At 35.7% G+C, this 14,511-nt stretch overlaps 1 long non-coding RNA gene across 1 annotated transcript; it reads right to left on the bottom strand.

Moving 5' to 3' along the window:
- Window positions 1-766: 766 nt before the first annotated feature.
- On the bottom strand, window positions 767-9,157 carry LOC123872176. The gene is made up of 3 exons (XR_006797420.1): window positions 9,148-9,157; window positions 3,619-3,623; window positions 767-831 (listed from the first exon to the last, which is right to left on the bottom strand). It is a non-coding gene; the product is annotated as an uncharacterized LOC123872176 (long non-coding RNA).
- Between the last annotated feature and the right edge of the window lie 5,354 nt (window positions 9,158-14,511).

The following is a 14,511-nucleotide window of genomic DNA, read 5'->3' as shown; positions in this document are numbered from 1 at the left end:
CATTTATAATACTATACTTAGTATGGATCTATTCCAACGAGCATATTATTCTGAATGCGAACAACTAAATATCCTTACATAATAGAAATGGGACTTTTTAATATCCCGAAAAGCATTCACGCATCGCACAACGAAGTTGGCAGCGCAGAATGAGGAATGAAAGACTTGGCTCACTCGCATACCCACGGTAATGATGGCTGCAGGCCACGTTCCATTGTGCCTACACTGCGCCCGGAAAATTAAAGCAACTAAACTTAGAGGAAATTTTACCATAGGCGCAGAGGCTGTTGTGCACTTGAATTCTCCTATACTTTATGTAAACTAGGAATATGAGTAGGTACATGAGGTTATTCTCCTATTTAGTATTATAAACTTTTGTTGAAGTATTCTCTATCTTCTTATAAAATGTGCTTAAATAATTTTGAATTTTATAGTTTAGTAATTGATTTTGGTTAGACTTAGGATATAAGTAAATCGACCCTAAGTACCTATTACGATCTAAAATAATAAATGGATGAGAAGATAATTAGTAGGTATGTCAGAGTCGGTTCTCTCAGGTTAGGGTAATTTTCTTTCCTATTGACCGCAGTACTATATACCTATAGTCATAGTTGTCGTTGAGTTGAGTTTTATTTTAACTATAAGGGTTGCGTTTTTGCAATTTGGTTACGGAACCCTAAAAATTATTACCAAGCATTGACTATGTAAAAAAAACTGTGATAGACCTAGCCGGGCACACACCTCTAACTTTTAAGAATTGTGTACGTTTTAAGTAATTAAATAAGTATCACTTGCTTTCACGGTGAAGGGAAATATCGGGAGAAAACCTGACTGAGAGTTCTCCATATAATATAGGAATTCTCAAAGGTGTGTGAAGTCTGCCAATCCGCACTTAGCCAGCGTGGGCTAAGCACTTCTCATTCAGAGAGGAGACTCGTGCTCAGTGATGAGCCAGCAATGGGTCGTCTATGATGACGATCATTGATTAATTATAACTTACTAAAATATAAATAGGTTAGTACAATTCAGCCTACTACTCTAAATTTCATTGTCTCAAATAACAATAACCCCTTTTTTACAGTACAGTAGATTGACATACAATGGAATAATGAAAACTCAAGCACTCTTTTCAGTAGTTACATACAATGGATAAAAATTTATTGTTTTCACATTTCCACTATTATTCACAATTGCGCTCCTTCGCTCGCCATATTTTTTTAAGAAAAAACTTTTCACGCCTCTTTCCTGTTTTTTAATTAAGTGTAACTAAGAGGCTCCTTTGTTCGACCAACGCCTGTTAATTGCCGCAGTCAGTCACTTGCCTTCAACAACGCTTTATTTGCCTACTGGTGTTTATGAAATCTGTTGTAAGCAAAAATTAATTTCTTGCCAACGACTAAGTAATTTAGGTCTCGCACCGCTCAAGGTTCGTGTTTAATAAAAACATATTTTCTTTAATACGAACAGAATTTATTTCGTGGGAAGTTGATTTCTTAATTTTCACTTATAAAGTTATGCTGAAGTAAGTATTTGTACCTAGGTATTTCAACCAAGAAGTAATTTTTTTCTTGATTGCGATCATAATTCTTATTGTATTTAAAGATTAAGAACTGACCTGTTCTCCCGAATAACTTTTATGGAATTTTCCTGCCAAAGTCTCCATTAGCATGAAAGTTAAAAATTCTAAGTCAAAATAAAATACCCGTAGTGTCCCGAAACAAAAATATTCTAAGTGTTAGGCCAGACCAATTTAGAGGTCCACGCATCGCATAAAATAAGATGATAAAACGCTCGGTATTTAGGCATACAAGGCAGAGAATTCGACTTATCTACGTCGAGAACAGGGTAGTAAGTTTTTCTAGACTTATCTAGGTTTAACACTGTTTAGTATGCATGCATCCTCGCGCGCGCCTACCGCCATGATTGAAACTAAATCCTATGGGACACCGCTAGCTACCGACTGATTACTGCCCACAACTACATACATATAAATAGGCTGACTTGCATTACACTTCATATAATCAGAGAATATATTCATATCGAAAAGTATTTTTATAATTAGGCCTTGTAGCGAGCCTCGATAGCTCAACGGTTGAGGAGCGGACTGGATTCCGAGAGGTCGGCGGCGGTTCAAACCCCACCCGTTGCACTATTGTCGTACCCACTCCTGGCACAAGCTTTACGCTTAGTTGGAGTGGAAAGGGGAGTATTAGTCATGATTAGCATGGCTAATATTCTTTAAAAAAAAAATTGATGGAAAACAAAAAAAAGATATCGAGCTTTTGTTACTTGTATATTAATAATAATTATAATAAATTGTACTATCTATACCTATTAAAATACAAATATACATTTTTAAATTTGGTTTTTCGTTATAAAAAAGAAAGTATAAAAACATTTTGGTTCAAATAAATTTTCTCAAATATTTACAAACTTTTAAATAGCCACCGTGGTAGTAGACTATGTCACTATGACCAAATCCTTCTTATTCTGAGAAAAGAGCCGCGCTCAGTAGTGAGCTGATGATGATGATAATGATGAATTGAATATTATTATAGTCATATAATAGATACCCAGAGCGTTCTTTTATTTAATACATCGAGAAACACTACTGACACAAAAGCGTATTGTACTTTAGCTAACTGCTAGACGTACAAAACTGCACTATACGTTTTCCAACATTGAACAATAAATAATTTGCTCCCGTAGAATGAAACTAATTAGCAACATCTACGTGAAAATTTACAGACAATAAATCCATTTAGCACTGAACGGACTCGGATTCTTCGTTCAGAAACAGCACGGGTGGTGTTTTATTGTACAACACTAACTTTCTACATAAATACATACATGAATATAAATTACCTATCTATTATTAAGGATTTATTTAATATATGTAAGCGTAGTAATCTTGTATATGACCTATTATTCATTTAATATGAGGTCTTACTAATTATTCTTTACATACTCACTGACTTTCAATCAAAATATCAACTAATTATAATATTAGCTCCTAAAACATTTCAAAGAATTTCCTTAAATCAATCTCTAGCTTAGGCGTAAAAATGCAGATAAAATTAAGAGCTGGCTAACAAAACGGTGTAAATACACTTCTGATCAAAAAATTTTTTTGTAATCTGGACGTTTTTGGCCCCCTATTTTGATCACGGAATATGAATGACTTCCAAGCAAAGTCTGGGTCCAAAATTCGTTATTTTGATAATTACATCGACTGATAGACGTGCACTGCTGGACAATTATTAGTGCTCTTGTAAAGATTCTGATCAAAACAGAACAATCACAGTAAATTTCAATTTTGCTATACACCGTTTTCTTCGCCAACTCCTCAAATCACGTATAAAATGCTATAACTCTAAGTTAGAATACTCTAAATAAGCATTTTAGAATAATTTTAACTTTTTCTGTTATCTGTACTGTTTTTACCTACATAAAAACTTCAATATCTTAGAATTTTAAGGCAAGTTCAAACGATATTTTGTGGTAACCGCCTAACACGCCGGAAGTTTAGTGCAGTTGGAAGCACCAAGCATGTTGGAAGCATGAAGTGTTGTTGCTACTGAATGCGGATGTCCGCCGGCGCCGCATGGCTAATGTGACTTGCACTTAACTGTACTTGGCTGCACTTACCTATACCACTGACTAAAGATACCAGAATACTAACAAAAACGAAGACAGGTAATAATAGTACCTACTGATGATAACTGATAAGATACCATAAAAAAAACTACGATTTTTTTATCCTGTATTTTTCAAAAATTCACAATATATTGCCAATAAAACATCTCACTGACGCTAGAGATCACCGAACGTTCCGTAAATAGGTCACTCGAGGTCAATGTCAAAAAAACTCGTAGGTGGGGCATTGACCCGAGTTCTGCACGCTATACAATGCGGGTTTGAAAAACACTAAATCACTGAAACTACAAGATAAGGCAAATGGTTATTGGCATTGGATTGTGTTAAGGTAGTATAATTATAATACTAAAGTTAAGTTTTTGCTAGCGTTCTGGGTCATCCTGTTTTAATTACATACAGAGGTTCGACGAAACCGTCTAGCCAGAACAAACGTGCGGTAAATTATATGTACAGGATAAAGTAGCGATCCGAACTGGCCTACGTCGTTAGGGTCATGTTGAAGGGTCATGGTCGTCACTTACCACGAAATCAAAGGTGTTAGACTCTGTGTCTCTATACTGCGCCCATACTACGATGAATAAACCTTTACTAAATTCATAACACCAAGGCTATTTATATTATGTTTAGATTAGATACCAAGTGGATATAGTTGAAACTTTCGTTTTTCAGTCCTACGCGACGCAAAGAGAAGGATGTCATAAGTTTGACCACTTTGCTTGTTTATCTATAGCATCGTAGCACTCAAACAGACACCACTATTAGCTACATGTTTTTATCTCCTGGATAGTTTTGGCTATACTAATGTTTATAATGTATATCCTGAAAAATATTTGATTAAATAAATCGACATATTCCCATATGTTTTAAATTTTTCTGAAAAACGTTTGACTGTAAATCAAACTCCTGATAAACGACCACTTCAATTAATATTCAAAAAAGTTAATAGAAGTAAGCGCAGCGTTAAGCAAAGCAATATATTTCAACGATCAAAGGCGGTAATGTCGACTCGCATTACGCTCAAACTATTTGCCAAGCCTGACCCAGTTCCATATTATGCCAATTTAATATCACGCCGTAAGAAGAAGGATGTGAAAATTTTACTTACTACTTTACAAGAACTAAGTACGTACTTTTGTCCGTTTATTAGGGTTCCGTAACCGAAAGGAAACCAACGAGACTCTACAACCACGACTAAACCTCCGCTGTCCGTTTGTATGTCTGTCAGATAACTATATCTCATGAACCGTAATAGGTGGCGGGTTGAAATTTTTTGTGAAATAATAACAGGTTTTTGTTACTCTTTGCTATTTAGAGTCTAATTCTATAAACGTTTTCTTAAAAAGCTTCACTTTATTGTTTCTGTTGCATAATTTTTTAAATCCTATGCAATAGTGAAAAAAAATTCCCGTTGCAACTGAAAATTGAAGACGGATGTCCGCCGGCGTCGTTTTCAAATGGGAATATAATGCACTTTGGCTGTATTTGGCCCAATAGAGACTTTAAAAGACTAACCATGACAAAATTGCATACTTATACAAAAATTTTGTCAGCGATTTTAAGATATTTTTTTTTTATTATTAGCTAGATGATGCCCGGACTCTGCCCGTGTGGATTTAGGGTTTTAAAAATCCTGTAGCAACTCTTTGATTAAAAATAACCTATGTCCATCCCCGAGATGCAAGTTATCTCTGTGCCGAATTTCATCAAAATCGGTTAAACGCACGGCTAGTGAAAAGCTAGCATTTTTAATATTAGTGTGGACTAAGGTTATTAATACATCATCAAACCCAAGACGAGACCTGCAGGGAGAGTCTTTCTCTCTAGCCTCTAGAGTTTGTAAGACATAATATAGGAAAATGTATGCCTGGAAAACATTGGATTCCAACGAGATTTTTTATAAATCAAAATCGTCGCGTTCAAAAATCTAGTTATAAATAAACCTAAAATTTGCTTTCTGAGTGCCATCCCACAGCATTCAATTAATCGGTCAAGTTGTAATAGGGACCCGTTTGCACCCTTCGGGTACGAAACCTTAAAAAGGAACCTAAGAAACTTAACTAACCTATAACCTCTTCTTATCGAAAAATCTCTCTCGAAGTCAGATTCATCGGTAGCTGTATTAATGTCGACTCACATTATGCAAAATCTGTTTACCACACCTGACCTACTTCCAGGCTCCAGCTTAATATCAGAGCCTTAAGAATATGTTATATAGATTTGAATATTATTGGAATTGGTAGTTTTGCGTTCTCACCAGGTGATTTTATACTAGCTGATGCCCGCGTAGATTTAGTAGGTTTTCAAAAATCCCATCTCTTTAATATTCCGGGATTAAGAGTAGCCTTTGTCGTCCATGCAAAAATCACGTTGATTCATAATTGCTCTGTTGCGACGTAATTAAAGTACAAACCAGCACACAAACACACTTTCGCATTTATAATATGGGTGCTAATAGGTATGCTTGTCATCAACATAGGATTTACTTTCTGAACCCGTGGAAGGGTCTTGACTATGATGGCACACGGCAAGTTAGCAGGCCTCATGGTCTATTTAATTGTGCAAATCTCAAAAAGTTCTCTAAATAATATGAAACTTTTTGTCAAGTTTTTTCGGAAAAGTCTTTCGCAGAATGTTCCTAAATATTACGAAGGATACATTCAAAATTCACAATTATAATATTAGTAGAGATTAGTAAATTAATACTTATAATATATCAACTTAGGGATTAGTAGGGATAATGTAGGTATGTGTCAGGCTTATTCAGCTCGACCGGCAGGTTATATGGAACTACATCCAGCTCTTTCGTAGATAGTAGGTACTGAACAGGAATTCCCTAATCCATGTAGCTGCGATGTTGTGGGCAGTAATCAGGTTGGCAGTAACCGGTGTTCCGCGGGATTTAGTTTCAATCACGGCGGGCGACCGCGCGCTTGATTCATGCATACTAAAGAGCGGCTACTTGCTTTTAGATAGCCTTTCTAGACTGAGGCTTTTGCGAATTTAATATATTATTTTTGAAAAAATTAAACGAGGTCTTTAAGTAAAACAAAGATAGTTAAAAATATAGGTATAAAGCTCAAAATTAAACGCGCCAGTAGGCATCAGGGAGGTATAGAGATGAAAAAATGTGGCTTTTTAGTTAACGATGATAATAGAACTATAAAATGTTGTAGTAAAAAACATAACTTCGAAAAGTTACAGGTACGTGTCTGGGATCGAACCCCGACCTCCGATTAGGAGGCGGACGTCCTAACCACTAGGCTAACACAGCTTTTTTCATAATTATTATAACCTAACAATACTAGACACTTCTACCCAGCAGTTTTATAGCCACTTTCCTAATGGAAAGTAGGTAGTTCATGGATACCTTTAAGATTTTCTAGACGAGGCTCGTCTAAACTGCTATATATTACTCTATGGTACTTATAAGGTGGTAGTATCTAGATGTATGGTGAGCTATGGAAGCACAAATAGGGTAAAATTATTAAGAAAACTAAATGACACTAAAAATTTGAGCACAAGTGTAAATCAAAAATTTATAACACCCCTGACAAGTGAAGGTTACAGTAACTAGAAAAGAGCTGATAACTTTCAAACGGCTGAACCGATTTTCATGAATTATCTGATATGATTATACCTACTTAGCTAAGAACAAACTTAGCTAAAAGCACTCTCGATCAAGCCACCTTTCAAACAAAAAAAAAACTAAATTAAAATCGGTTCATTCATTTAGGAGCTACGATGCCACAGACAGATACACAGTGATACACACGTCAAACATCTAACACCCCTCTTTTTAGGTCAGGGGTTAAAAATGGCAGACATCGGCTAATATTTTAAATAGACCGAATGGGACAGGGCTTTCATGAGCAAAGTACTTAGTCACATGTTAAGTATGTTCTGGTGATTGAGCCAAGTACGGCTAAGTGCAAGTCGCATTAGCGATGCGGCGCCGGCGGACGTCCGCCTTCAGCTTGTGACAACACTTCACGCTTTCAACTACGCAAACATTCACATGTACTTTATACTTTAGCGTTTTACGCCAATAAGCTACTCGTAATATGGAATTTAAAGTTTAATCCTTAATTCGACACAATAATATTGTACCTACTTGTATATTTTTAAAGAAGAAATTATTTATTTTGTGATGCGGCATTTAGGTAATGTTACCTTTTTACAGGAATCAATTCCAAAGTATTTATCTCAATTTTGAGTTGACTGTGAGTTGGAAACTTTTTCAGAATTACGTTACCACTATGCAGAAACGTATAAATTTGTGCTTTTAAAAATAATTCATAAGTAGTTTGTAAAGGAAAATAATCTTTTTAAAAATTCTATCGAGGTATTAGATATAGTACCTATTCTGAGAAAAAAGTTAATAATATGGAGTCCTTGCGCGTTGCGGTTGTAGAAAAAAAAGATGGACGGCCGTGACTTATATTCGGTCGCGAACTGTAGTAATGGACAGCGGTAAATATTGCACCAAGGGGAAATAAATTACAGTACTTTTTCAGACGCACAAAAAGTAGGTTTCTCTTTGTTCCCTCTTCTGTGGGATCTCGGAAAAAGTTTAATAATATGTTACGCGGAGCACTGATTATGTAAGTGCAGAGGAAGTTTCGGCGCGAACATTTATTTTGTTTTATTTAATTAAACCGGTACAACGAGATTTTATCCAAACAACACGCTTTTCTGACGCTAGACTGGTTGATAGAATATTAAAATACATAATTTCTAACTACGTTATCCCGTGAATCTCTATATGTCTGATGAAATGAAGTGATGATAGGCACGGAGGAGCAACTAACGTTATTAGTGGAGTTAAAATGCTGGATTGGCGACCTTACACTGAAAAGCACAAGATGGACGAATACTATTGACAAGTAAATCCCAAACAACAGTTGGACATAAGCGGCACAAAACGATACAAAAATCCGTACAAGATACCTGTCCAATCCATTATGCGGTCCATACGTCCTTTCGGTTGATAGTTTTTTTTTTTATTATATTTTATTATAGTTTAGACGATGATGACGAAGTTAGGATTATTAGATAGAAACAATAACAATTGGACGGACCTAAAGCTATTGTTGTTAATTAGTTTGCACTTTACTCACAGATGCATACAAGTCAAAAGTTTGAATTGCACGATAAACTCCGGCAATTCTTGCAGCGAAAATTAGAGGCCCTTCAGTGCTAAATAGATTTATTTCCAGTGCACTTTCACGTAGATCCCGTTAATTACTCTCGTTTCACGGAAGCAATTGTTTGTTGGAACATGAGTTCTGAAACTTTTATTGCATTATTTCAGGTATGTATTATACCTAAGTAGAAATATTGTATCTCAAAATGGATAAATGTAATTATTTACATGAATGGTTAAAAATTGGCACATATCGATGGTGTAAGTCAAGTTTATTATTTTACACCTAATAAAATTATTATAGGTACTTTTGTTAACTAAGTAAGTAGCTTGAGCTAATTAGGTACGTTTGTGAAGGCTGTATTTTACTTAAGCATGTTTTAATATTTAGGAGAAGAATGTTTCGTTTGAACCTCATAACACAGTGTTGACTCGAGTTATAAATCCCCATATTCATAAAAAAATAAATTTCCCGAGCAGAGGGGATTTGCGGAATACTTTAGTAACTACGGGAAGAGTTTTAGTCGCGAAAGTAATATAAGAACCTTAGTCTACTTTTAGTTTGAGACAGAAAGTTTACTTTAATAAAAATAATAATATGTAGATACAGTACCTACGTATGTAGATACCACTTAATGCAACTTTTATGATCATTAAAAGTATACAATTAATACCTACTAAGGTCTTAAAAAGGAAGTGTGATATTTTTTTATTTGATTGCAAGTTATCTCTTACCCTGTTTTAGGTATGTTAATAAAATTATACCTACATATATATGTATCATATTATTTATAGTACCTACTTACATGATTATATTATTGACACAACAAAAAATACAACAAAATCTATACACCCTTACTAGGCGTAGTAATAATTACACTTCCCTAATATTATTCACGTTGGACTTCAACCCCTCAAAAGGCTTTAGTTAAGAGGAATTATTTTACAATCAAAACATTAGATACAATATTAACCCCAGTTCTATTCCGTTTGAAATGTAAATCCTTGCCCTGGATACAGTAGTACCGCCTTTAGTCTATGACTTAACTCAGTGAACCAGTCGTTTCAAACCCCGCTGATTAATTCCCATCTGTATAATTTGGGTCCATTGTCAAACCATCCCGTTACTTGGATTACGCTGTCTAGGGATTTAGCTGTATAACCGGGCAAATGGAAACTTTTGCAACACTGCCCTAGCGGCTAAAATGTTTAGAGAGGGTTAAAGTACTTACTAATTACGTAAAAAATCTTTTACTATTAAGCTTTTAGACTAATTTGCTGATATCTATCCAAATTTTGGAGTTTAGATTGGATTACTTACTGGCCCATCTTTCCTCTACATCCAGTGAAGTTGTGTACTCCCTTGAAAATGGCGTCCCGGCGGATAGACACGGGGAGTCTGTCGTCTGATAGGAAAATGGTCCTTGAGTCGAGGGGCACAACCTTTATGTTCCTGGTGAACCTCAGACGGTGTGTGGGGACCCTATTGGTCCTGGAGGAGAGTCTTCAGGATGCCCCGCTGCGCTGGCTGGTTTGAGCGAACAGGTTTGGTTCCGTAGCCCAATCACCAGGCAATGTGTGGAACACCGCGATCGGTAAGAGTCCGACATAACCTCTGCCATCCTGCCTCACGAAAAAAAGGAACATTGACGGAATGGAAGTGCAAGATAAATCCAACGACTGGGTTTCAGGCAGCAGCTAATGAGGTTACTTATAAGGTACCTAAGTAATTTATCTTGACTAAGCAAAGCGAGGTAGGTAGCCGAGTTTATTTGGATTGAATTTGTCCGCCTATCTGTTGTCCATCTGTCCGTTCTACTATGAGAGCTTCATAACTTCTTAATTAGTGAACATAGGTAATTACTTACTTGAAATTTAAAAATATGTCAATCAAATTCAAATTCAAGCCGAAAATTACATGGAAATCTTTAATACTTGGCCCGAATTCTGATGCGAGTCTATACTTATTAATGTTTTAGATGCGAGATCTTACTTAGTTCGAGGCGATCCGCTAGAATTTTTTTGTTATTTTTTGGAAAGTGCTAGAATATTTTTTTCAATCAGCGTAGCCTACCTAGTAGCCTACCTACCGTACCTTCCCCGACCTATTGTATCGAAAGCAGAAAACGGCACATACATCGATGGAAAACGGCAGCCTTTTCAGCAAAGTAATTTACGTGAATATGACGCACGTGCCGAGGCCGTAAAAAACGCTGGAAATTATGTAGGCACTCGGTAAATATAGCGGAGTGTTAACAATTCGATGAAGAAATGCGGCCTATTTACACCAACAGCTTTATTACGTAATTATGGCGAGGAATTACTTAGAAATATGAAAGAAAATAAGTCACTTAGGTAAGTGCAAGTATTTATTTTATAAATTAAAATCCCAAAATAATTAATAATTATTATCTTAGACTTAGGTACATCATCACTTAATACTGCTGCCATAATAATTTATCTGAATATAATACAATATTATAAGACATTTGAAGCTATTATTTACAGCTAAACTGCTAGCTAGCTACGACATAAATCTGAATTATAAAAAGATTAAAATGTATTTATATGTTCATAAATCACTATATTGGTAGGTAGGTACAGAAGTGTCTATATTTGCAAGTAGCTAGTTTTCCAGGCCGCCACAAAAGGCTTTCAGACTTTTAGCAACCGGCTGCTAGGTACTGGCAAAGATTAGACAAAGCTAAGAAACAACGAGTAGGCATATTGCTTTGTCTGTGCCTACATACCTATAAATATATCTCAAATTCTCAAGACAAAAGAATCTAATGAAAACTGTTAAACATCCTATCTTACGTATTGAAAAAAATTTGAATAAGCGTTTGTATAAAAAACTCTGACAGGCCTGAAAGTAATTTTTAAGAGGGGTCTCTCCGTTACTCGCTTCATATAAACGTAGTTCCAATTTCATTTGAATATTAAGGAATCAAAGTCCATGATGCAGACATATTCTAGAAACTAATATCTATGTCTGTGGTTTTCCATTTCAAAGTTACGCGGTCTTAAAAATTTACATACAAATCTTTGAGCCCCTGTAATTTTAAAACTACATATTTTTAGAAAAATCTTAAACACCACAGTCACAGATATTAGTTTCTAGAATATGTCCGAAAAATTTTATGGACTTTGGTTGCTTAATATTGAAATGAAATTGTAACTACGATTGTATGACGCGAGTGACGGAGAGAGCCCTGTTAATCCGCAATCCTTTAGCATTAGTTACTTAGATAATGCGGTCTAAGTAGACGTTAAACTTTAAACAAAAGCTCTATTTTTTAAAAAGAAAAGCTTTTAGCGAAATAAAACGACAATTATCAAAAGAATTCGCCGTGAAAATTTTCACTAAGTAAGAACTATAATTATTGGAGTATAATCTTTGCCAAGGCTCGTTACGGACACGAGTGGCCTGCATGCAAGCTTGCATTAAGTTCTATAAGGCATTAATGCACCAACGCGCAGGGGCCCATGACCATGCCTGCTCAATGGGTAAAAGTTATAGTGCCGGGTTTCACAACCCTTGTAGCTTACTAAATATTTGTCTACACCACATGAGTTCAACGCTATATGAAATCCTATACTGACTCACGCTAATTAATTGTTGCACATAAAAAGTCGGACTTTATGAAAATACACGACATCTCGCCTTTGTTCTGTCTTTGTATATTATTTTGCGAGCGAACCAACCCCGGAATTCATTAAAAAACAAGAATTAGTAAACTTGCATGATATGACTTGTAGGATTCACACTATCAGTCGCTCAGCTAGGTTATAAACTGTACTTAAAACTAGTAAAAGTTATAACATTATTTTTCTCTATTCTGCTATCTGCAGAAATATCAAAAAACTTCAACCTCAATTTATCGATTTGCAAGTACCTAAGTAGGTACTTGCAAATCGATATTATCTGCTTATTGATAATATCAGGGTGCGACTTTTTCATTTACTCATTATTGTAAGTAATAATTATTATTATCGTTGTAATTTAATTATTAAGTAATAAATAAATGAGTCAAGTTTCATATTTCCATTTCAATTTTTATTCGAAATTTTGGCGACATTAGCATTTCTTGATTAAGAATATTTTTTCTCATTCCCCTATTTCTGTTTTCTCATAAAAGTTTCTGTCGTTAAATTTAATGGTTTTTTAGAACTTTTTCAGTGAAAGAACGTTTTATTACGATACCTATCAGTTAATGTTATTACCTACTTAGGTTCGCGAAACTTTTCTTTATGTGAAAACTCTAACTAGAAATTATCGGCCCCAATAAAAAAAACTAAGATAGGTACCTACTGCAGTTAACTGTAAATCCATCAATACGATTAGGTACTTTATGTATCTCTAAACAATATAATATTATTATCCATCATAAAAATTAAATCGCCCATAAAATTGTTAAAATCTTAATATTATAATAAAGGAAGAGCTGACTGACTGACTGACTGGTCCATCAAAGCACAGCTCAAACTACTAGAAGGATAGGGCTGAAAGGCATGCAGATAGCTATTATGACGTAGACATCCGTTAAGAAAGATAAAGGCCGAAGGGGGTAAAATAGGGGTTAGAAGTTTGTGTAGTCCACGCGGACGAAATCACGGGCATAAGCTACTAAAATTACAAAAAAATAGGTAGATAACGAATTACCATTGGAACTAGAAAAACTATTTTGAGTTGCAGACCGAAAACTAAGCTACCTACTTTAAAGCTAAACTAAGTCAGCTGAGCTATACTAAGCTGAGCTAAAGTAGATAATAAATGTCGCGTGCACACCAAAACTAAGTAAAAGCTCAGTCAGTGTTGCGAAGGGGTGCCAGGGTAGGCGGGACGAGCTTAGCTTAGCACGTGTAGCTGTGCAGCTGTTTACACAACTAGTTAGCTTAGTTTGCATAGCTTGCAGACTGCACACAAGTATGAAGAACTGCTTCAGGTGTGCAAGCTAAGCTAGAAACTAACTTAGCTCTTGGTCTGCAACTGCATAAAGTTTTTCAAACTTGTGTGCTGACTGCAAACTAAGCTATGTGAGCTGACTAAAATAAGCAAAACTAAGTTAGATGTGTATGCCGCTGCGCAGCTACGCGTGCTGAACTAAGCCCCTCCCGCGTACCCTGGCACCCCTTCCCAACACTGGCTAAGCTCTCGCTCAGTTTTGATGTGTACCTCCGGGACATATTTCTAGTTTAGCTAGGCTTAGTATAGCTCAGCTCACTTAGTTTAGCTTAAATATATCTCAGTTTTCTGTTTGAACTGGCTTTATACTGGCACCGCGAACTGAATAGCTTAGCTTCGCTCGTACATGCTATGCTACGTAGCTGGGCTTAAATAAGCTAGTTGCGTAGGCATACTCTACGCAGCTTAGCTCGCATGCAACTACCATAGACAACGAAAAGTACTTTTGATGGTATTTTGCAGTTAATACCTACTTATCATTATGTATGTATGATAAATGTTAATAGAAGGGATGAAGAAAGGAATATTTACCCTTCCGAATCGTTAATTTTTGACCGTAGGCACTGAAAACTTCCAATTCCTGTCCCCTTTCCTTACAGTTATTTACCTACCTATCGACTCTGATATAATTAATAAAATATAATGAAAGCCAGAGAACAATAAGGGTACAAAACCAAACCAACAGAAGAGCGAACTTTATTCATACTTTATTAAAAACAACGTTGCAATGTTACATAGCAGCAAA

Source organism: Maniola jurtina, chromosome 2, assembly GCF_905333055.1.
Source record: "Maniola jurtina chromosome 2, ilManJurt1.1, whole genome shotgun sequence".
Classification (NCBI taxonomy): domain Eukaryota; kingdom Metazoa; phylum Arthropoda; class Insecta; order Lepidoptera; family Nymphalidae; genus Maniola; species Maniola jurtina.
The sequence above is the reverse complement of the archived record's forward strand: the minus strand, read 5'-3'. Positions and strand labels throughout refer to the sequence as shown.